Here is a 23,914-nt window from a genome sequence, read left to right on the forward strand (position 1 = left end):
CCTTGAGGTCCAACATTGCCACATATTGGCCTTGTTGAAGAAGAAGGATAGCATTTTGCAGCATCACTATATGGTTAGAAAGGATGTATTAATGGAGGGGCATGAGGTCCAGGATGGGCCTGAGGGAGCCATCCTTTTTTGGGATGAGAAAGTAAAGGGAGTACAGTGGGGGCCACTGGTTTTACAGCGCATTTTTGAAGGATGGCTTGGACTTCTTCCTCCCGAAAGCTGAGAAAGTCCCCGCTGAGAATGTGCCTGTGGGGAAGGATGTTGGAGCAGTTGTGAGAAGTTCTAGGCAGTCACTGAAGTAGACCACTACTAAGACCAACATGTCTGATGTGATTTCCAGCCAGCAAGTGAGGAAATCTTGCAGTCTGCCCGGACAAGTGTTATGTGTCTCAGGGGAAGGAGGTGAGTCATTGTTTGGAGGTGGAGGTCTCTTTACCGGAAACTCCCTTGCTCCTGCTGTTGTTGCCTCTGCAGGCACCCCTTGTGTACCCACATCGTAACTGCTGTTGGTAGGAAGGAGTAGGGTCTGGGGTGGCCTTGCAATGGGCCCTATAGTGGTTCATCTAAAAGGAGCACCTAGAGGTTTAGGTCTGAAGGGCAACTATGACTTTGACAACGACGATGTCCTTCTTTATTTTTTGCAGCATCTGATCAACCTGCTGGCCTAAGAGGTGCTCATCATCGAAGAGCAGGTTGAGCAGTTGCTGTTGGATCTCAGGTCTAAAACCTGAGATACAAAGCCACAGATGGTGTCTTGACATCATAGTCCACTCAGGTCACTGGTGTCATTCACATTGAACGGTGCATCATTGAGTTGACAGGGTGCAAAGGACTACAATCGCCGTAAGAGGAATGATGGTGCGCCTCTGGTGCGTAGGAAGGTGGTGATGTACGGTGGAGTGCTGGCGGTGGTTGTGGAAGAGGAGGTGTACACAGGGTCAGGGACAAGTTTGAAAAAACATTTGTAACCCTAGTTAAATATACAGATGCAAATGTCTTGACTTAATTGTGCAATTTCATTATTGCAAACCTAAATAGATTTACTCACATGTAATAATATGATATAATAATATTACGTGAGAGCATATCTATTTTCATGACTGGGGAAGGAGCTATACTGGGCGTTTCAGGGTGAGGGTGACCTGAAAAGTTTGTAAACACCCAGAAACCCATGAGTTTGTGGGTATTTACATTTTCTCGTTCCAGTCCCATCCTAGAAAGAGAGAGGTCACAAATTCACTCCTGTATCGGACACTCACACCAGGACCCATCACCAACAGCAGTAGAAATCACAACTCTGCTAGAGTAGACTTGCAAATACAAAGAGTATGAAGATGTAGTTTAGAAGGAAGCAAAAGAACTACCAACTGTTCAGTTATACAATTGCCCAGTCTATCTGCAGCCCAAGGCAGTTATTACGTATGAACAACTGGTCGATGAAAAGAAGTTCTGTGTGAAAATCTTTACTACAATGCAGTAACGTTTGAATAAGTCCTCGAAGCCGGCATGTGACCCCCAAAGTGCTGCTCCGTGGTCACACTGGAGGGGAAAGCTATTAATGTGCAGTGTCTCATCAAAGCTTCACTTGGATAAATATGGTACAGAGATGTGCATTGTCCTGTGGGTAAAGCAGAGTGCCTTGAAGGAGAAGTGCCTGCGCATGGCTAACCAATGAAGCACCTGCACGGCTGAAGTGATATGTTCATGTGGGTGTGGTAGTTGTTTGGCTGCAGCATTAAGAAGTCTCATTAGTTTTAATAACAGCAAAAGTAAGGCTTCAAAGTAATATTTGTTGCGTTGCCCAGGTACAACGGTATCAAAGTGATAGTGGCTTGAACTATTGAGAGAGATTTAGATGACTTTGCAGGGTAATTAAGACACGTCTGGTAGCTTGATTCACTTGAACCACTGTATGCTTAAACCCACAATCACTTATTTTGGTTGATGTGGTCAGATGTACAAGTTCCAAGGTTCAGGTGATAAGGATCTCAGTTTTTAAGAATTGATTTTTAGATGGTTAACAAACCTACACAGGTCCACAGCTCAAAGACAAATATCTAGACCAGAATTCTAAGGACATTAGGTTTTCCGGCATGACGACAACCTCGGTGTGATCTGACAGTTGTAACAAGATAGCCATGCAGAAGTTTGTGTGGCCAGGCAGTGGGCTGAGTATGCTTTAACAAGTGAAAAGATGATGCAAACTTGTGGGATACCTGAGTTAGCATGGAAACAAGTAGAAAAGTATGGTGGGAAGCAGCTGCTGCTTGATGTTGCTGCGGTAGAAGGAGATCTAGTCTTGGGGTGTTCCTTGAAGGCAATATTTTCTAGGCTCCATAGTAGCTGTGGTTAGTAAAATCTACCACCACAACCTGACCGGTCCAGTAGTACCAGGGTGTTAACGTTCTTTCTGTTACTAGTAGTCTTCAGATAGTCCCAGTTGAAGAGCAGGGTAGATTTGTTTCCTCTGCTTGGTCATAAATCAGTTTGAAGATCAAATAATAGGTTACTTACTTTCAGATGCTAGACATCTGGATGAAGAGCACTATTTCAATGAGTTTGCCTGGGAGTGGACTCATGGAGTTTGGTTGATAGCTGGCCTGGTCTGCTGGACTGATGTTTTGTGCTCTGCTAGAAGGTTTTGCTTACTGGGAAAGATGAAGGAGGCAGGGTACTATAGATTGTAGTGCTTGATGAGACGGAGATACTGATGGAAACTAGAATGGCCATGAAAACCTCAGGATGGTTGGAGCCTAGAAGGAATCGAGCTAGCCAATCTGATCAAGTTGTTCATTGGGGTTAGTTGCTTGACGATAGCCAGGATCAATTACCTGCAAGAGGGCAACATTTTAATTTTAGCAATCTGAGTAGAGAGGTTGATGGACAAACTGCTCCCGAGAAAATGTTCCAGGATCTTAACGATGACGATTTGGTCTTCAATTGCCTTGAAGAGGGCCTGAGCAGTGCTTAATTTGGCTTGATGTTTCCAGTGCTAAGAACCAGCACTTATTTTTGAGGGCCGGAGCTTATTCTTCGGCCTCAAGCATTTGCTGCGAGCAAAAGACACATATGGGAAAGACGGATGAAGGGAAAAATGAAAAAGCGTCACAAGAGAGAAAGTAGAAAGCTGCAAGAGTGAGCTGAGAGGGCAGGGAGTGGCTTTATATGGATTGAAGAGGTCTGAGATGGCTTCAGGATTACGCCGCCTCAGTATTCCATGTTCGCACATTTAATTGCAGGAGCCGCGTGTTTAAGAGGAGGGATTTGGGCACCAGCACCTTTTTATTTGCAAATTAAGCACTGGGCCTGAGTAAGGGATCTTGATAGTGGCGCAGGAATTTTAGGAGACCAAACATCTGAAGTTCAATGGGTGGACACTATCCTTAGGCGATACCACAGACATTACAGATTCTTTGAGCATTTTAATGCCATTTACAGAGCTGTATTTCACTGAAATCGAAGTCAGTTATTCTCTTTTTTTCCAGTGACAATCCAGAGTTCTATTTTATGTCTTCCGTGTCTTCGTATCTTGGTTGAGCCTGCCTATCAGAGGTTCAACAGTTGACTATCCAAATGAACGAGCTTCATTAATTGTAGCAAACTACACTTCAGATGTGGGTAAATGTGCTGTCCTTGCACCCCACCAAAAACACTCAATCTCTTTCTGATGAACAAACTGCACCCCTTACATTTTCACATTCTACATAATAAAAGTTGCTAGCCAAATTTACTACACAAAGGTATCTAAACTATAGATAAATAAACAACCTCAGTTATGGACCTACACAGTTTAAAGACTTCTCCAAAATAAGGCCATATTTGCAAGCTATGTTCTTTGGTGTCATGAAAGTTGGAGGCTGGAAGCCACATGGTGCTGCTATTAGCATCCAAACAACAAAGAGAAATAGGAAGTATTTTAGTCTCAAATAAAAAGCCAACTTGCAAGCCAAAGAGTCCATGTAAGCAGTATAGTAACTGAGTTAGGTTATTCCTGTAAAGATTGTTGTCTTACTTGTTATAGGGGCCAAATTCACCAAAAATATATTGTGACTCTGAATTAATTGCTAAACATAGTATGAAATATTCATTTACCAAAGGAACAGGAAGAAAATAAGTGAAGGGTCGCCACGACTGATAAACACGAACAATTTTTTACACTGCTAGTTTAACTTCATAAATCTACAACTGGAGGAATTTTCCCACAGGTAATAGTCAACGACACAAATGAATCCCTTTCAAGAAAATTTAAAGATTTAGGTGGTCATTCTGACCCTGGCGGTCTTTGACCGCCAGGGCGGAGGACCGCGGGAGCACCGCCGACAGGCCGGCGGTGCTCCAATGGGGATTCCGACCGCGGCGGTAAAGCCGCGGTCGGACCGGCACCACTGGCGGGGTCCCGCCAGTGTACCGCCGCCCCATTGAATCCTCCGCGGCGGCGCAGCTTGCTGCACCGCCGCGGGGATTCCGACCCCCCTACCGCCATCCAGATCCCGGCGGTCGGACCGCCGGGATCCGGATGGCGGTAGGGGTGGTCGCGGGGCCCCTGGGGGCCCCTGCAGTGCCCATGCCACTGGCATGGGCATTGCAGGGGCCCCCGTAAGAGGGCCCCTACATGTATTTCACTGTCTGCTGCGCAGACAGTGAAATACGCGACGGGTGCAACTGCACCCGTCGCACAGCTTCCACTCCGCCGGCTCAATTCCGAGCCGGCTTCATCGTGGAAGCCTCTTTCCCGCTGGGCTGGCTGGCGGTCTGAAAGCGACCGCCCGCCAGCCCAGCGGGAAAGTCAGAATTACCGCCGCGGTCTTTCGACCGCGGAACGGTAACCTGACGGCGGGACTTTGGCGGGCGGCCTCCGCCGCCCGCCAAGGTCAGAATGAGGGCCTTAGTTACTACTCTACTAAAAAGATCAAAGTCAAATTAAACCATCACGAGCGTGTCTGCAGTTGTTCAAACTTTAAACTGTAAAGCAAAAGCAATAATTATGGTCATCAGTTTTTCAGGCAAATTTAGATTTCATAAAGACAATGATATAGAAACAGAACAGAAACTGCTAGCTATAATCTGTTTTAAAACACAAATACTGCACGTTCTGTTAATGTCCTGAATTGCAGAGACTTTCATGCACAGTTGTGTATCGTCGGCATATTGGTGACTTTTGTGCAGTCATTGGATTCCACACAGAGGCTGACGATAACGAGGACAGTATGGAACCCTGGGGAACTACACAGCTGATAGGGATCTTCTGGGACCTGGAAGTGCCAATGTGGAGGAACTGATGATGGTCGGAAAGGTAGGAGAAAAACCACTGAATTAAATGGAAAGTGAATCTGTTTGATATCTTAGGATGGGATGGTGGGCAGAGTCTGCACCAGCTGAGACGTCAAGCAATAAGAAGAGGCAGCGGTCACCTTCACCTGTAGCTGTGAGGGAGCAATCTACAGTGTTTAAGGTAGCTGTCTACGTGCTGAAGTCTGATCTGAAACCAGGCTGGTAATTGAGTAGGAGATGTTTGGTGTGGATGTTATCGGTGGAGTTAAACAAAGCCTGTTTTTTCAAAGTCCGCATTGTAAGTGACGTACGCAGTGCCTATATAGGCCCCACCCCAGCATGATGACATCAGTATCTTTTCGTGACTTTCATGTCAGGAGCACATAGTCACAAAGAATACCGACCACTTGTGTAGAAAACAAGAGCCCTGAAAGAGAATAGCCCTGTCCCTAGAAATCCGTCTGCAGCGCAGTGAAGATGGGTGGGTTGGTAAGCAATCTGCAGCTAGACAGAGTCTCTAACTGATAAGGCCTTACCAAAGTTAAATAACTGTTTTCTCTGATAGAGACTTCTAGCCACAGATTCCTTACCTTACCTTAGAACAGAGACCCAAGCAATACTTCCCTGGAGGTGGGTCTGCAGACCAATTTATTACGATGAAATCCTGCAAGATCGAATGGGCAAAGCGTCCATCCTGAAGGACCTGACGAAAGTAGTGGATTCTGAACGTGTGCAAAGAAGCCCATGTTTCTTCCTGGCAGATGTTGAGGACCAGAACTCTGTGTGCTAATGCAGTGGTCGCAGCTTTAGCTCTGGCGAACTGAGCGCACAAACCATCAAGGGGTTGCTTGATGGCTAATGCGTAGCAGATCTTAATACAGAGCATGATCAATTGGGAGATGGTCTGCTTCTGCATGACCCGACCTTTCTTTGCTCCAACATACCCCACAAACAGTTGCTCCTCCACCAGAACTCTTTTGTGTGGTCAAGGCAGAACTGCAGTGCTCTTTTTGGGTCCAGACGGTGAAGTCTCTTCTCTTCCTTACAGGAATGTGTAAAAAGTTGGCTTAGTAATGGACTGGCCTACATGAAAGAGAGTAACCACTTTCAGTAGAACGGAAGCCCTTGTACGAAGCACCAGTTTGTCTGGGCAGATGTTTAGATACGGAGGCTTGAATGGTAAAGCCTGAAGCTCACTGCCCATCTGAGCAGAAGTTATAGAGGACAAATGTGTAAAGGCTCAAAAGGAGCACACATAAGGAAAATGAGGAAAAGTGAGGTCCCACTGAGGTATAATGAAAGGAGATGGTGGAAAACGTTTTTGTAAACCTTTTAGAAATCTATTTGCAAAAGGGGATTCAAAGAGGAATAGATTGGCAGGCAACCACAAAAAAGCTGAAATATCAGAAAGATAGCCCTTAAGAATGTCCAGAGCAGAGCTCTGCTGTGCAAGAGAAAGAATAAGGAGAAGAACCTGGGAAAGAAGGGCAGAAAGGGGATCAATCCGTCCTTTTGTACACCATGCCACAAATTTTACCTAACAGCAAGAGTATACCTCCTTAGTGGAGGGTCGCCTGACTGCCAAGATAACGTTGCAGACTTTGGGAGTCGAAAGCGGTCAACTGCTGCTACTCAATCTCAACATGAGGCGGCAAACAGTTGACAGGTTCTGGTGGGGGACACTCTCCTGCTCCGGCAGAACATTCTCACAAAGCGGTAGCCTGATTGGAGGACCAAAGGCCATGCTCAACAGCTCGGGATACCAGACTTTTCTTGGCTAGTTCAGAGCCTCAAGAATGACTAGGGCATGGTTGTTCTTGATCTTCTTAAGAACTATGGGCAGAAGTGGCATGGGCAGAAAGGAATACACAAGGCCTGAGCTCCACTTGAGATGAAAAGCATCTCTGAGCAAGAGCCGCCTTGGTAACTGCAGCGTGCGGAAGTACTGACATAGAGATTTGTCATCAGTGATGAACATATCTAACCAAGGCTCTCCCCACTGTTGAAAGAGGCCTTGCACCATCTTCGGATGGAGACGCCATTTGAGATCTGCTAGGCATCTTCGGCTAACTTTGTCCGACCTTGCGTTCAGAGAGCTTGCCAGGTGTTGAAACATCACGGAAATGACCTGATGTTCCAACTATGTCCAAAAATGCAGGGCCTTCTAACAATGGGTCCACAACCCTACCCTGTTTGTTGCAATACCGCATAGTAGAGGTGCTGTCTGTGAACACGTGTATTATCCTTCCCTTAATGGAGGGTAGAAAGTCAATGACAGCAGGATCGCACAGAGCTCCAACAGGTTGATGTGGAGTCTGATTCCTCTGGAGACCAGAGTCCTCTGATATCCACCTCTCTTAGAAGGCCACCTCATCCCAGGAGTATCATATCTGTCACCAATGTCAGATCTGAATGGGGAAAAGAAAGAGGAGGCTGCCGCTGACACAATTGCAGTTTGTTAACCACCACTGTGGGCCATTTGCAGTTTCCTCTGAGATCTGGATGATGTCAGAGAGATTCCCCTGATGCTGCGATGGAACTCTAGGTCCCACCCGAGAGCCTGCATATGCAAGCGGGCATGTGTTGCTAACAGGATGCAGGATGCCATGAGTCCCATCAGCCTCAGAGTCAGTCTCAATCAAATCCAGGATAGAGGCTGAAACGTCGGTATCATAGCCTGAATATCATGGACTTGACTTTCCGGAGGATAAACCCAAAACTCCACTGTGTCCAGAACAGCTCCGATGAAAGGAAGCGTCTGAGAGGGAGTCGGTGTGACTTTGGCACATTGACAAAATACCCCAGCGAGTGAAAGAGGTCCGCTGTGGTCTGGGGCTGGGCGGTGAGCCCACCTTCAACAGCCAGTAATCCAGATAGGGGAAGACTGGTACCCCTGATTTCCGCAGATGAGCTGCAACCCCCGCCATCACCTTGCTGAATACCCGAGGAGTACTGGTAAGGCCAAAGGGGAGCACAGTGAATTGAAAGTGCTAGTGACGTACCCTAAACTGCAGGTAACGCCTGTGGGTAGGAAGGACGGGGATGTAGTATGCCTCCTGCAAGTCCAATGCTACCATCCAGTCTCCAGAGTCCAGGGCAGACAGGACCTGAGCAGGTGTGATCATTTTTAACTTCTCTTTATTCAGGAAGAAATTAGGAAGGCACAGGTCTAGAATAGGATGAAGGCCTCTGTCCTTTTTGGGTGCTAAAAATTAGCAGGAATAACGACCACAACCTACCTCTGGTGTATGCGCCCTCTCTAAGGCTCCACTGGCCAAAAGAACCTTCACTTTCTGGCGGAGAAAGGATGGGTAGTCCTCCATCATCCTGTCTGAAGCAGGTGGCATACAGGGAGGGGTAATCACAAAGGGGAGGGAGTAGCCCCTTCAGATGATCTGCAAAATCCACTGGTCCGATGTTACAGACCACCACTGGAGCAAGTGATGGCGGATCCTGCCCCCTCACTAGGTGATCATGATGAAAGTGCCCATGATGATGGGCAGACTATAGAGGTTTGGAGGCTGCCAAGATGGTGGTGGACTGGCCCGACATTTGCTGCCTCACCCACAGGGTCTGTGATTACTGCGTCCTCAGGCATGCAGAGGCTGGGTAGCTTGTGCACTGCAGTGGCTAGGAAAGGAGCGAAAGACCGATTGGAGGTGATGTGGGGGGCAGTAGCACTGTTGTCCATAAAACACTCCAGCCCTAAATCCACCTTGTCTCCTAAGAGAAGGGTGCCATCAAAGGGCAAGTCCAAAAGTGATGCTTGGACATCCCCACAAAAGTCAGTTGGCCTCAACCACATGTGGCTCTGTAAGGCCACTGACGATGAAAGCTCTCTGCTCAGTGAGTCGGTGGAGTTCAGTCTACATCTTATCATTAACTTAGCTGTGTCTCTCCAATCAACATTAACCTGGGAGAGTACGGCAAAGGCTACCTACGGGACCATTGGCAGCACCTGCGCAACTGTATTCCACAGAGCGTGAGAATAGCGGCCCAAAAGGCATATGGTGCTCATGGACCGCAGAGCCGGGCTGGTGGAAGACAACATCTTCTTTCCTAAATTGCACTACCTCTTAGATTCCCCATCTGGTGGTGCAGTTGGTAATTCTCCAGAATTTAGAATTTACGTAGGAAGTGGAGGCTTGGACTACCAAGCTCTCCGGGGTAGGCTGTTGTGTGAGTAAGTGGAGGTCCTCTGGGGCAGGGCACAGGCAATTGCCCTCTTCACATGAGCGCATGGAGTTGGGGTTGGGGTTAGAGCAGGTCCCAAGCAGGACATCAGTAAGAGCTTTGTTAAATGGGAGAAGCGGTTCGGAGGAGGGGGGGGGCTCCGGGTTGGGAACTTCTATCAAGATGTTCACCTTCACTGCCACCGAGGGTAAGCTAAGGTCCAGGACCTCGGCTGCCCTCCTCATCACCATTGCAGATGATGCTCCCTCCTCATCCCTAGTCATGGAAGGGGAGAAAGCATGGCAGTATACGGAGAGATGTCCAGTCCGCTGGTGTCAACCAAATTATCACACCAGTTCATGTTGGTATCATAAGGCTGGTATTCTTCAGGGTTCAAAGATTCCTCCCAATCCTCCACAAGTCCTAGCCCATAAGAACAGGGCTCAGGCTCCGACCTGGAAGGCATGGCTCCAGCTGGCCCCAGAGTCGGCATAGGACGACACCCCTCTGGCTCTTGTCTGAGTAGGGGAATGTTGATTGCACCGCCGGTGAGTGCCAGATGCACTGGGAGCATTGGGATTGAAACGGGGAAGGTCAAATGGCATGACCAGGGCCGATCTGAAGTAATCTGTGGCTCCAAGACACCCAACTGTGCTAGAGCTGCCAGCTTGGGTCCAGTCGGAGCCCCTCCCAAACCCACTGAAGACATGCCAGAACAGGCCAACCAAATATGAGGTGCATCACCTCAAAATTCTTTTAACTGGGCAGGGGTCGCTCCGGCACCCAGAAACTCATGGAGGGACGGATATGGCAGACGCACTGGCTCAACCGCGGAGCCAGGCTTTGAATGCCAGTGGGCCCTCGTCTCGTCGGTCGACAGTCAAGGTGAAGTCGAAGACCTCCTCTTCTTATTCTTGTGGTTGGACCTACCATAGTGGCCCAACAGCTTAGAGTTCGACTAGGATCTTTGATTCCAGGACCACTCCAGGGACCTTACCCTCAACCAGGACCTTGAGCGTCACAGCATCACACTACAAGCCGCCAGGAGCTTGAGGGAGAACTCCCTCAAGGTCTTCGTGTTCATGGAGCGGCAATCAGAGCAGGCCTCAGGAATCATGGCTGCACTCGAGGCACCAAAGGCTTACAAGATGCGGGTCCATCACTGACATCAAGAGGTGACGGATGCCGCAGGGCTTGAAGCTGGCCTTCCAAGAGCACATCCCTGCCACACCACGAGTAAAACCTCAAAAAGACTTTGACAAAACACTGAAAAAGGTTAGTCAAAAAGTGACTAAGGGGTAACTCTTCTCTGAATCTGCAGTGACTGCTGCAGAAAGAAAAGAAATAATGTTAGCACGCTGGGGTGGCGCCTTTATAGGCACTGCGCAAATCACTTCCTGAGCGGACGACACACAGAGCCAAACACCATCTCCAAAATTTCAGATCCTGTCTGACACATTGGGATAATTCTAAGATAAGGAATCTGCAGCTAGAAGTCTCTGTCAGATACAGAGCATCAGGCGACATGGAATAACGAACCATACACATGATGGTAAGCAATGGGTTTGAGGCAGCTCAAATGCGAACAAGGGGTAGTTTCTAGCATGAAGCAACTCTGATACTGTGCACCAGAAAGAAGTGTTCCCCTCTGAGGATGAGGACAAGGAGTGGAACTCCTAACCACCTCCTGAGTGCAGAACAGTAAGCAGACATGGATTTCTGACAGTGGCACCCATTTAAGGGGCCCAGGTAGCTCCTGATGGGAAATAGAAATTATATTTTTTTTTTAAAGTCTGGATGTAAACCTGCAGTAGGAAGTAGGACACAGATCAGCATTTTGGTTTCTGATCCACAAGGAAAACGCCAAACTAAAAGCATTCCCCACATCTGTCTTTGAGATTCTATCCATAGTCAGACCTTCCTCCATTATCCTCACTGGAGAAGGAAAGGCATCTCAAACCCGCATCACAGAAGGCAACCCAGACCCCAAGAAAGGAAGAGGAAAAAAGGAAGAGGCACATTGGAAAAATAGGCTGCATTTTATTTTAGAGATGTCTCTAGCAAAGAGCTAGGGAGGAGATGCTCAGAAACACTGACCAGAGAGAAGCTCGAATCTTGTTCATGCTCTGGAAGAGCATCCACTCCATTTGACATTCATCTAGAAGAAAGGGGCACTACTAGTTTGAATAGTTTTTACCTCCTCTGTGACAGTCGGAACAAACATAAAGAGGACTCTGCTTCAATTCATCGACCCTGCATTGGGCCTTGTTATATATACTTAAAATGGAAATGCCATTAACACTGCCATTGTTCAGTAAAATCTTTTTCGCTATACAATTTGTCTCAAATTCATTCATCTGTTTCTCAGACACTGCACACCCTTCAATTTTTTTTAAAGTATATATATTTGCTTTAAAGTTAAACTGACACCAATACTTTGCACATCTGCAAAGAGAAACATATTTTTTAACATTTGTTACAAAAGATCATTATTCCTTATAAAGGAACAGAACACATCATACTAATCGGAGGCCACCTAACAAATATTGCAAAAACGGATCCAGCACAATTGCTGTTCAACAATGGCATGTTAGAGTCAACACTGAAAAACACTTTCTTTTAGACACATCAAAATCCCACAAATCATTTGCACATTCTCAAGAACTTCGACAAAATTGCTAGCTGTCGAGTACAGTTTTAGATCTTATATTTTACTGAACATTAGCAAAGAATTTCAAAGGTTTTACGGTATAAAAGGGTGGTAACCAAAGTGGTATTCAGTGAAATGCTTGGTGTACCTTAATGCAGCCTTTAGGGAGTGGTTAGTTAATAGGAATGGGTTGCAAAGGATGTACAATCTTTAATGCCTCCCCTTTTATTGAGTGGATACTATCAAGTCCAAAAGGTTTGCATCAAATTTGACCAAAGAGGATAGTCATGAAAATTTTGCATTAATTTCTATGGCACATAGGTACCTAAAATACTGAACTGTTTTCAAATAAGTGGGTTAAAGAACAAGTTACTTACCTATTGTAACGCTAAACCCAGATTACTCACCTTGCATATTTTCCACAGGCATCAGACTGGATCTGGACACTTCAAATGAGTACTCCTGTGCACCAGCAGATGGAGTCATGCAGCTCTGCACCAGCATTGTACCACTCTTGAAATGCCGAGTGGAGCCACATATAAGGGACGCCGATGAATGCTGACATCAATTGCTTTCTTAGGCTGTCCGCACCCTCAGATACAGAGCCTATCAGCAAACTCACATGACCACTGTGCAGATTCTATATTGAGACCTTTGTAGATGGAAAAGAGTTCAACTGACAGAACAGGGAAGTGGGAGAGTTGGTGAAGAATCAGCAATTAGAGTATCCACCAGAGAGTTACAAAAGTTAACTAAGTTGTTCTTCTGATGGGTTATTCTAACCACAGATTCCTCAACTTGTGAATAAATACCACTGCAGTAGCTCTCCAGGTGGTGGGTCTGTGAACAGGTTCATACCAAAAGGTTCAGCAGGACCAGAGCAGGCAAAATGCTCTCTTGACAGACCTGACTGCCTAGGCAGTAGTGCTTCATCAACATCTGTACTGAGGCCCACATTGCTGCCTGAAATGTCCTGTGCAGGCACTCAACATGTCAACACAGTGGTATCAGCTTTGGCTATGGTTGGATGTGCTCGTACACCATTCTGTAGGCTGCTTCTTGGCCCCTGTGTACTAAGGGCCTGATTACAACTTTGGAGGAGGTGTTAATCCGTCCCAAATGTGACAGATATACCACCAGCCGTATTACGAGTTCCATAGGATATAATGGACTCGTAATACGGCTAGTGGTATATCGGTCACATTTGGGACGGATTAACACCTTCCTCCAAAGTTGTAATCAGGCCCTAAATCTTGATGCAAATCACAATCTACCTAGAGATGGTCTGCTTCTGCACTGCCTTGCTTTTCTTTGCACCAGCAAACCCCACAAAAAGCATCATGCCCTCTATGTTCTCTGATGTGATCAATGGAAGAACTAAGTACTTGCTTGGGGACCAAATGATGGAGTGTCTCTTTTTCTTTTGAGAGATGAGGCAGAGCAAAGAACGCCAGAAGGGTGATAGCCGGTCTGACGTAAAACTGTAACTATTTTTGGCAGAATAGAAACTTGAGCCCTCAGCACCAGTTTATCTGGGAAAAGCTTGGTAAAAGGTGGTTGGACAGAAAGAGCCTGAAGCTCACTCACACGCCAAGCTGACATTATGGAAATGAAAAAAACACATTTTGAAGGCCAGGAGATGTAACGGACAACTGTTTCAAAGCAAGTACAGATTAAAAGTGTAAGAACTAAATTTAAATTCCACTTTGGCATTACAAAAGGCTTTAGTAGAAACAAATGTTGCAAACCTTTCAAAAATCTTATCATAACAGGTGTTTGAACAATGAAAACTGATCTGGAAGACGCAACAAATCTGAGTGAGTTGACAAGTAGCCTTTAGCAGCGCCCACAGCAAGTACTTCTTAGACCAGGAACAAAACAAACAACAGAAGATCCAACATCTTTGCCTACAGTGGGTCAATATGGAGGGTGCTGCACCAAAATCACAAATCTGTCCCAATGACTGGCTCACACCAATTTTATAGTTGACAATAACCACCTCAGGAAGAAGGTCAACTGCCTCTGCTCAATCTCCAAGCATGGTGATGCAGATTGCACACACAGGACCGGGTACATCTCCCTGCCCTGCTATTATGATAGAAGATGCTCCCGAAGTGGCAGCTTGCATGAAGGACAGACGCTCCTACCCAGAAGCTCAAAGTGACACACTCTTCTAGCCCAATCCAGTGCTACTAGGATAACTTGGGTCTGGTCGCTCCTGATCAGCAGCAGGAAGGCATACAGGAGACCGGAGCGCCACACTATGTCCCCGAGTCTCCTTGGAAACTCTCCCCACTGACAAAAGACTTCCTGTCCCACCTCTGAGTGTAACTGCCATTCATAGTCAGCTAAGTGTTGTTGGCTGAGTTTGTCCTCCTTGCGTTTAAAGATTCTGCCAGGTGGTTCATCAGGAGGTCCAGCCACTTCCAGAGGTGTATTGTCTCCTGGCACAGTACCAAGACCCCAACCTGCACTGCCTGTTGCAGTACCACAAGGCAGTGCTGTTGTCTGGGAGCACCTGCATTCATCTGGTGGTGGGCAGAAAAGTCTTTAAACTCCAAGCGAATTGCCCGCAAATCCAACAAATTGATGTGGGGTCGAGCGTCCACTTACACCAGAGGCCTCTGATCTCCATCTCTTCCAGAAAACCTTCCTAACCCAGGAGTGATGCATCCGTCTCCACTGTCAAATCAGGGTGGAGTAAGGAGATTGATTTACCACAGACCCAATCAAGGTTCAGCAGCCACCACTATAAGTCTTTTGCAGTCTTCTCCAAAATCTGAATACAATCCGACAGATTCCCCTGGTGATGTGCCCAGTGGGACGTTTAGCTCCATTGCAGAGCCAGCATATTCCATTTGGCATATTTCACCAGCAGAATGTAGGAGGTCAAAAATCCCAGCAGCCTCAGATTCATCAGCACAGAGAACTAGGACAGAGGCAAAAACACTGGAGTCATTGCCTGAAGGTCTGGCCTCTCGACTCCGGGGCAAATACACAAACTTGTACTGTATCCAGAATGGCTTTGATGAATGGGAGTGTCTGCAAAGAAGTCAGGTGAGACTTTGGCACGTTTGTAGTGAACCCTAACGACATTAGCAGGTTTGTTGTCATCTGGAGGTGGATGAGGACTGCCTAACGCAAGCCTGCCTTCAGCAGACTGTTGTTGAGTTAGGGGAAAACTGGTACCCTTAACTTCCAAAGGTGTGCCATTGCCATCACGTTTGTGAACATCAGAAGAGCAGTGGTAAGGCACAAAGGTAGTACTGAAATGAAAATGCTCCTCAACCACTCTGAACTACAGGTAGGCGCATGCGGACCTGCAGAACTGGTATATGGAAATAAGCAACCTGCAGTCTCAAAACCACCATTGAAAAGCAGATAGGACCTGGGCTAATGTGAGCATCCTGAATTTATCCTGCCCCAGGAAAGTGTTGAGAGGGTGACGATCTACAAACGGACAAAGAATCAGTCGTCCTTCTGCACCAGGAGGTACAGTAACACTCACTTCCTACTTCCGAGCCCAGAACCCTCTATCTGACCCCTTTGCCAGAAGGGCCTGCACTTCCTGCTGCAATACAGACAAGTGGCGCTCAGTTAGCCACCCAAATGGTCATGAAGGGGAGGCCAAAGCTCTGATGGACTATTTGCAAGAGAAACTTGTTGGATGTGATGGCTTACACACCCTTGGAGGAAATATCAGATCATGCCTCTGGCAGGGAGGTTGTTTGCCAAAAATGACACACTAGAGCAGTTTTGCAGCTGAGGTAGCTGTAAGAGCTGGGGTCCGAACCACATGTCTCTGATGCCGTGGGCACTGTCTTTGCGAGCTGCAGCCACGAAAAGGCTGAAAGAGCTGCTGGGCTGGTAGTAGGGTCCGGCATTGACAATACTGAAAAACCATGCCACAGTCACGGAGGAGACAAAATTGCTTGTGGAATTGTGTGGTAGGGACAGGCATGCTCAAAGAATGTGCTGTGGCCCTCATTTCCTTAAACTGCTTCAGGGTTCAATTCACGTTCTCACCAAATCGGCGAAGCCATTGAATGGCATGTCCATTAGAGATACCTAGACATCCTTCGAAGAAGCCAAAAAACCTTATCCACATGTAGCGCCAAAGGGCCACATATGTTTCAAATGCCTGACCCAAACAGTTGGTTATGCCCAATTCACAGCGGATAACTAACTTTGGTGTGGTGCGTCCATCCTGAACAGCATGTCCTGAATAGCAGGCAAACTTTGGGCCACCGTTACCCATGGGGCATGGGAGTAATGATCTAAAAGGTAGCGGAACGGACAGATCTGACAGCAAAGCTTGTAAATGCAAACACATATTTTCCAAAAGTTTCAATGTGTTTTGACTCCTGATCAGAGGGGTGTTGGGAAAGACGTTACGATTCACCTTACTTGTGGAGGCCTGTCCCACGAGGCTCACAGAATTAGGGTGCTGCGTAAGAAAGTCTGAGTTGCCTGGGGCTGGTCTATGACAACAAGCTGTTTGTCTGTTTACTGGAGGTCCAGAGCATGATTTTGCACAAGCACTCACAAGGGTATTCGTGAGGGCTTTGCTGAAGGATAAGAGTTCTATAGGTGCATGGCCTGGGTGGAGGACCTCTGTGAGGACATTATCCTTTACTTATTTGGTAAGTTGTTGTAGATCAAATACATCTGCAGTCCTCCACATCACTATAGCAAAGGAGGTGCATTCTTTCTTGGCAGATCCAGGAGGAGAAATCAGGCCAGTCTCCAGGGAGGTGTCTAAGCCACTGTACTTACTCCTCATGTCAATTATCCTTAGTACATTGGGGACAAAGTCATCAACTTCATCAAAATTGCCATTTTCCAAGTCTGTGCCAAATATATTGTGCAATATCTGCCACACCGTAAATAGATGGTATCCAAATCAGACAGGTTGCTGGATGCCTGTGCCCCAGAGGCATCAGGAAGCATCCATGGTTAAGGATGGGATTAGTCTGCCTTGGAGTCGGAAAGGATGATGGGGTGCTGCCTACTCTGAAACAGTCAATGCGAAAGAAACTGGTGTGAGGGCAGAGCTTGAACCAAAGTTGGCAATGGGGCAGACCCTGAAGTGGATTCGGAGGACAGAAGGTGGACCAGCTGGTGGAACTTTTCCTGGAAGCCCTCGTGGATCCTTGGGGCTTAAAACCACGCTAGAGGGAACCTGTGAAGTACCAAAGATCTGCAGCATGGCCTCAGGAAAGACCTCAACCTGTTGCAACATTGCTGATGTATATGGGAATTCAGGGTGCATCAGGACCAAATTCAGAAGCTGCTCCAATGGGGATTGGAAGTGAGACCGAGAGGTACGTGGATGCCATTGCCCTTCTCTGGAGTTTGAGAGCCGTGGAAAGGGCAGAGTCCCGCTAGGGCTTTTTGTGTTTCATCTTAAACAAACCTGATGACTTTGACTGCAACAAAGATAACCTGTGAGAAAGGGTCTTCTTTTCGACTTTGACCAGTCACACCATACAGTCTTTCAGTGTTTGGCAATGTAAAGTTTTGCCCTGCAATACCTTACGGCATTTAGGTTCAGCTGGGTGCAGTTGTCACAGGTCCTGGAGTTGTTTTCCGATTAAGGCACAAGAGGCAGTAATCATCATTATCTATCACAGACATCTGTTTGCGACAGGCCTACGAGGCTTAAGATCTGTTGCTTTGGGAGCTGTCATCCCTTGCACACAGTGAAAAATTGTCATTAGATGGAGTAGCTCCGGATCTGGGTCTGAAGGAGTGGAAAGAAAGGAACTGACGCCAGAGCACATGGGTGGCATTCATATGAGGCCTCGGCCATCACTTCCGGACCGGAACAATGTTGGTATGGAGCCACATGACGCCACCTACCATCACACAGGAGTGCTGCTTTTAAGTTTCCAGATCCAGTCTGGTGCCTGAGGAATATTCACAAGGTGAGAATCTGCATTTTGACAGGAAATGCTGCACATATAAAAGTTTAGACAGCTCATACGCAGTTATCAGTCTGGAAAAAGAAACTCATAGACTAAGAAATGTAATTGAAGGGTGGAGAATATTTAGCAGACAGGACAGTACAAACATTTTTGTTCTACATAAAGATTTACCATTCCTAAAAAAAAGTCAGAAAAAGAGGATATGTTTAAATGATAGTTAGTGTTCTCCCAACGTGAGAGTAGCCCTTAAGGTGGTTAGCAGAGAAACAAAGAACAGTTCAGCTGCAACAGTTCCAGTGCAGGGGTTGCAATAAGTAAGGACAGAAATGTGGAAGCTGCTCCTACACATTTGATGGTGACTATGAGTTTAAGGATGACTGAGTTTCTGTTGCACATAGGGACATATTTGTACAGATAGATGAAAGGTAGATTAGGGAAGGGCAGTTTATAGTTTTGAAAAACAAGGTTCACTAACACACAGGGAGATCTGTTCTTATCTGAAAGCCAGCCAGATCGACAGCAGCTAGAGGTAGGAGTGTGCTTAGAAATAATATAAATGGTCCTAAAGACAAAGATAAGAATGTTTGTCAAATGAGGGGGAAAAGGCAACCAGAGCTGGCCAAGATGATTGTTCCAACAGTTGAGTCTGCTAAGGACCAGTGAGAATATCAGCTTCTTGGCTGCCTGGAAGGAAAGGTATGGACATATGTTTTCATTATGCCATCATTTAAATCTGGCTGCCGTGGATGTATTGAGTTTTGGCTGACAGCATGAAAGGAAGGATGTTAGGAGGAAGTTAACAAGGTAAGAAAGAGAGGCATGTTCAAAGTGGTAGGAAAAGAACTGTTTCAGTTTTGATTTAGTTTAGCATAGATGATCTGGTAATCATTCATTGGCCGGGTGTAAGGGAGATAGAGACCCATGTTTGTAGTATGGGTTGACTGTGGCAAAAGGAGGAAAGATTTGGGTGTTATCACATTAGACATTATAAGCAAAGCACAATGAAGTAATAAAGTTATTTAGCTGAAAGGTTAGAGAGTAGACAGCAAGGCAAGACCGAATGGTTGAAGAGACAGGGTAAATACTATTTTAATGGCAAGTCTGTGGTGCCAAGATTATAATGTGCGGGCAGCAGGCAAACTGAATAAATCTGTCAAATGCAACAAAAATATCATGAAGTATAAGGATGGAGGAGAGGCGAAAGTGATGGGCAGAGGTTATGATTCAAAATGGACAAAGGGCATAGGGTGGTTTCAGTACTCTGCAGAGCATGAATACCAGATTGAATGGGATATAGCAGGCTGTGAGCAGTGAGGAAGCTAGTGAGGTGGTTAAGCAGGAGTCATTTGAGGACCTAAGAAGCAAAGAGGTATAAGGATAGAGGACGATATTAAGCAGGGACATAACAGTTTACTTTATTTTTTAAGTAGTAGTGTGACTACAGCAGATTTAAGGTAAAATAGATAGATGCCTGTGCTAAGCTAGTGGTTTCATAGAGATGTCTGGCAAGACAGTCAGTCAAAATGTAGTTTATTAGTCAATTAGAACCATACATATTGCATAATATACTTGGGCATGCACCAATAAGGTCCATTAAAACATACATTTAACACTTATAAAAACCTAACGCTTAATGTATTATTAAATTATAAAATATTCCATCTAAACACCCCCACCTCTCAGATTATCACCATAGACTTTACATGGTGTACCTAAACACGCCACAACAAAATATAAAAGTACAATTAAAACAAGGCATAAAACTCATCAATTCTACAAACACCCAAATGTGTAGCATTTAATAGCAAGACAAATAAGCACATACAAAGCTAAAGTGCTTGTGTGATGTATAAAATGCAAGCGGTGCCATTCAATTTAAAGATTACGGAATTGCTACATGTCTGGCAAGATAGGAAACAATAGGAGAGACTTTAGAGTTGTATGTTTTGGGGACTGAATTGTGCAACAGTGTACAAGATGGGACATCAACCTTTGAGAAGAAATATTATTTCAGCAGGAGATGTGGGCAAGAAAATAGAGAGCCTGATTGATATGCTGGGGAAGCTAGGAGAGATTAAAGGGGGAGTAGGTGATTTAAGACGATTGTTTTTAGATTGATTCTAATGCCCCAGATCTTGGAAGAGAAGAAAGATGTGAAGTGTTAAACAGAGAGTGAGGAATGAGTAACAGCTATGTATGTGAGGTGCAGAAACAACAGTGTAGGTGATGTGGAAAAGACAATGAGGTTGAAAGGGTAATGAAGAGGTTGAATATTGAAAAGAGGGATTTTTGTGAGGGTGGATGATAGACTATGGGGTTTTTAATACTATTTAAAGGGTTGTGTGGTACAGGATTCCTCCATTTAAGAAAGAATGCACAAACTAAGGATTTTAATATTTGGACAAAGTAATCCAAGGGTAAGGACAGGGCTGCAGGGCAAAGTTACAAAGATAAGAGTGTATGCCAAATCTTTTATGCAAGCAGATGAGTTGCTAAAAGTATGAAGATCAATACGGGAGTGAGGTTGTGAATTTTAGTTGGGAAAGCTTGCAGAGTACCTTGGGGAGTGTTTACATCTGGCAGTGGGAGTCTTAGTAGGGGCAGCTGGGATGCGGGAAGGGCAACTGACATGAGCATGATTGCATGGGAATCTGTTGAAATTTTGATTGCAGTGAGGTGTATGGGACGGCTATCTGATTTCCTCAAATCCCTCTTACTGCAGCTGTTGAAACGTTGAGTGGATCTTCGCAAGAGTTACCATTTGAATGATTCATTAAAAAGAACAGGTTGAAAAGATAAAGGACTTCAGTTTCCACAGAACTCTAGCTGTTTTGTCCAGCACAAAAAGAAAAAATAGAAGCACTAACCGACTTCAAGAGATCAAGGGGGAAGAAGTATGGCCAAGTACGTGGGTATGGGATGGGGGGGGGGGTAAACTCTAAAGGTCTCCTCCCATCAGTGACAAACCTTTGATCTCTGTAACTGTAATTATTCTTCTGCTCTGTGCTTGATGTGCTGGAGGAGGAGGCAAAAAAGGCCTTGGAGGATCTCTGTAACTTCTGTCAAAGATTTAAGAATGATATATCCATGAGAAATGGAAGGTTCTATGAACTTTAAAACCAAATGGGCACCCAAAATGGTAGATAAAGAATTATCTATGTAGGATTGAACTGGATTATGGATTAGTAGCAATATCTTAAAATGACTGGAGTATCACTACTATCTGCATCGATTCAGAATTTGGTTAGTTGAGAGGGTGCTTGTTCTAGAAACACACGTAGAGCACTGTGCCATGCCCTTACTGCACGAGAGATGCAGAGTCAATCATGTCTTCTCATAAAGACATCAAAAGCCATGCCTCTAGCTGTTGTGATAATAAGGCAACAAAATCAATGAAGCACCTGCATCAACTCAGTACTGTATGTGCAAGATTGGAATTTGCTCTTTGAATTTCTCTACGTGCTTCCACATGTGCATGTTGCATGCAGACAACATGGCACCCCAATTTACCCATCCAGTTTGTGCTCTAGCAGGAGTGCTTCCCACGGCAATCAACGCATTTTAAATACTTGCCACTGATGAAGACTCTCTCCTGTACACGGGGTGGCTGAGATGAAGGGGAATGGTGGAAGAAAGCAGGGATAGAACTTTGCCTGAAGCAACTCCCTACTTGTTAAATACGTTTTCAGCCTTCAGTCATAATTCACTGGATGTTCTTCAGCAAAAGGATGAAGAACCCTGACTATTCATGTGAGGGTGAATGGGGGTCCACAATCTTTCATTAGAGAAAGAGATCTCTTCCAGCTTGAGCTCTAGTCAGTTCAGAACATCATTTATGAGAGCATCAGAAAAGCATATCTTGTTTAGGCAGCCTTGTTCCATCTCCCCTCAACGATATCCAGTCAGTCTAGAGTGAAATATCTTTGGGCTCAAGAAAAGTCCCACATCATGGATTAATCATCTACTGACAGACTCTAATCCAAAGGAGTACAAATCGTGCACTAAATGTAATATATGAGAAGGCCCTAGTGTTGCTCCTGGCAGGATAGGATGATAGGTGGAGGGTCACCAAAACTCGGGGAGGCAGATTTGGTGCCATAAGAGGAATTTTAGAGATCAAATATTTTTTCAAACTATTGTCGAACCATTAATAATATCAAATGCATTTGTGTAGGGAGACTCCCTTTAATCTGACTATCTCATGAGTGACTGCTCCCAAGTTTAGAAATGGATATGGAGCAGGCACGCAGGAGGGTCCTCTTCCGTGCAAGTATAGCAGCTCTCAAATGATAACATATGTGTGAACCCAGGAAGGTGTATCCGAGTAGAAAGCCAGACCAGGGGCACAAATGAAGCAAATATCCTGCGCCGGTGGGTAGACGCAAAGGCTGCGGTTGTCCATTTGTTGTGTAAATTTTACTCCAGTCAAGTTTCTGTAACATAGAGTCTCGAGGCGACTCTTCCAACGGATGTGTTCAAGTTCACATTGTTTGCAGGTGGCTAAGGGTCCCCTACCATGGCAAAGCTGGCCGAGGATGGTGTTTTATCATCATCTTACCCTCAAGGTCGTCAGCCAATGTGACTCACTGACGCATGAATTGTCCAACAGGTTTCAGAAGCTCTCCTGCGGCAGAAGCCACAGATTCTAGTTAAAGGGTGATTGGATGAACCAAAACCACAGTAGGATAGCTTTCTTCTCCCTGTCTGTGGAAACCTGGCAAATGTAGGAACATTTCTGATGTAATACCTCATGACATTCTGGTTATAAGGGTCCAGAGCAAGCCTCCTTTCAACTCCATGGGCACTGAACTTAGGCTTGCAGCACTTCTGCTTAAAGACCAGGTCAAGTTCAAGGACAAATCCAGTTAGAGCTCGCTGGTGGGACCAGAAGCACCTCAGAAAAATTCCCAATTGCGGTGAGTAAGCAGTTCACACATACATGTGATGGAACACAGGCAGTTTTCAATGAAGCTTACTCAAAAGACACACATCATAAGAGACAACGTGGTGCCTGGCGTCTAAGAACCGAATACAGCACTTACTGGGTTCGCTTATAAAAAAATGAGTTGCACAGAACCCCTACACAGAGGAATTGAGCAGCTCTAAGTATGCATTAAAGCAACAGTACACATCTACAACCATTTGTAGAAGAAAGAAGCAAGCATCTAAGATCAGACAGGATCACAGCATCACCAGTGAGGCACAAGTGAGAAAAGCATAGAACCTTGTACAGCACACAGGCGAGACATGGGATAGAGGAGTGCACAACATCTTGTATGGGGCACAGGTAAGAGTAACACAGCATCTTTTACAACAGACGGATGAGACACAGGGACGAGGGGATCATATCACCAGTCAGGTACAGCTGTGAGAGAAGCACAGAAACTTGTACTGCATAAGGATGGGGAACCAGTATGTGAGGAGCATAATACCTTGTTCACCACACGGATAAGACAGATATGAGGAAAGCAATGTACACCTGCAAGAAGGAAGGACTGGAGCAGAACACAAGGGTGACAGTAATAGGAAGCCTATCGCTTAACACAGCATAGTGGTGATACACAGGTAATTGGACATTATGCAGAAAACGGAATGAGCACAAGTAAGATGGAAGCATGGAACCTTGTGCAGCACACGCACGGAAGCGCAGAACTACAGAGCTCACAGATGGGGCACAAGTAAGAGGGAAACACGACACTGCACGGTACACGGACGAGAGACAAGTATGAGGGGAGCACATCCTGTACAGTGAGGCTAAAGTAAGAGACAAGACAAGAGACAGGTGAGACAGGCGAGAAGAGACAGGACGCCTAAAAACAGAAAGCGTCAGGGACAATGAAATGAAAACACAGGGAGTGGGGGCCTGGGAAGGTTCACACTGTGC

At 45.8% G+C, this 23,914-nt stretch overlaps 1 protein-coding gene across 2 annotated transcripts in view; it reads right to left on the bottom strand.

The window, feature by feature from the left end:
- Positions 1–23,914, bottom strand: part of SMG6 (SMG6 nonsense mediated mRNA decay factor) — an 890,340-nt gene that overhangs the window by 655,013 nt on the left and 211,413 nt on the right. The gene's annotated exons all lie outside the window — the stretch shown is intronic.

The sequence above is a fragment of the Pleurodeles waltl genome, chromosome 3_1 (genome assembly GCF_031143425.1).
Source record: "Pleurodeles waltl isolate 20211129_DDA chromosome 3_1, aPleWal1.hap1.20221129, whole genome shotgun sequence".
NCBI classification, from domain to species: Eukaryota; Metazoa; Chordata; class Amphibia; order Caudata; family Salamandridae; genus Pleurodeles; species Pleurodeles waltl.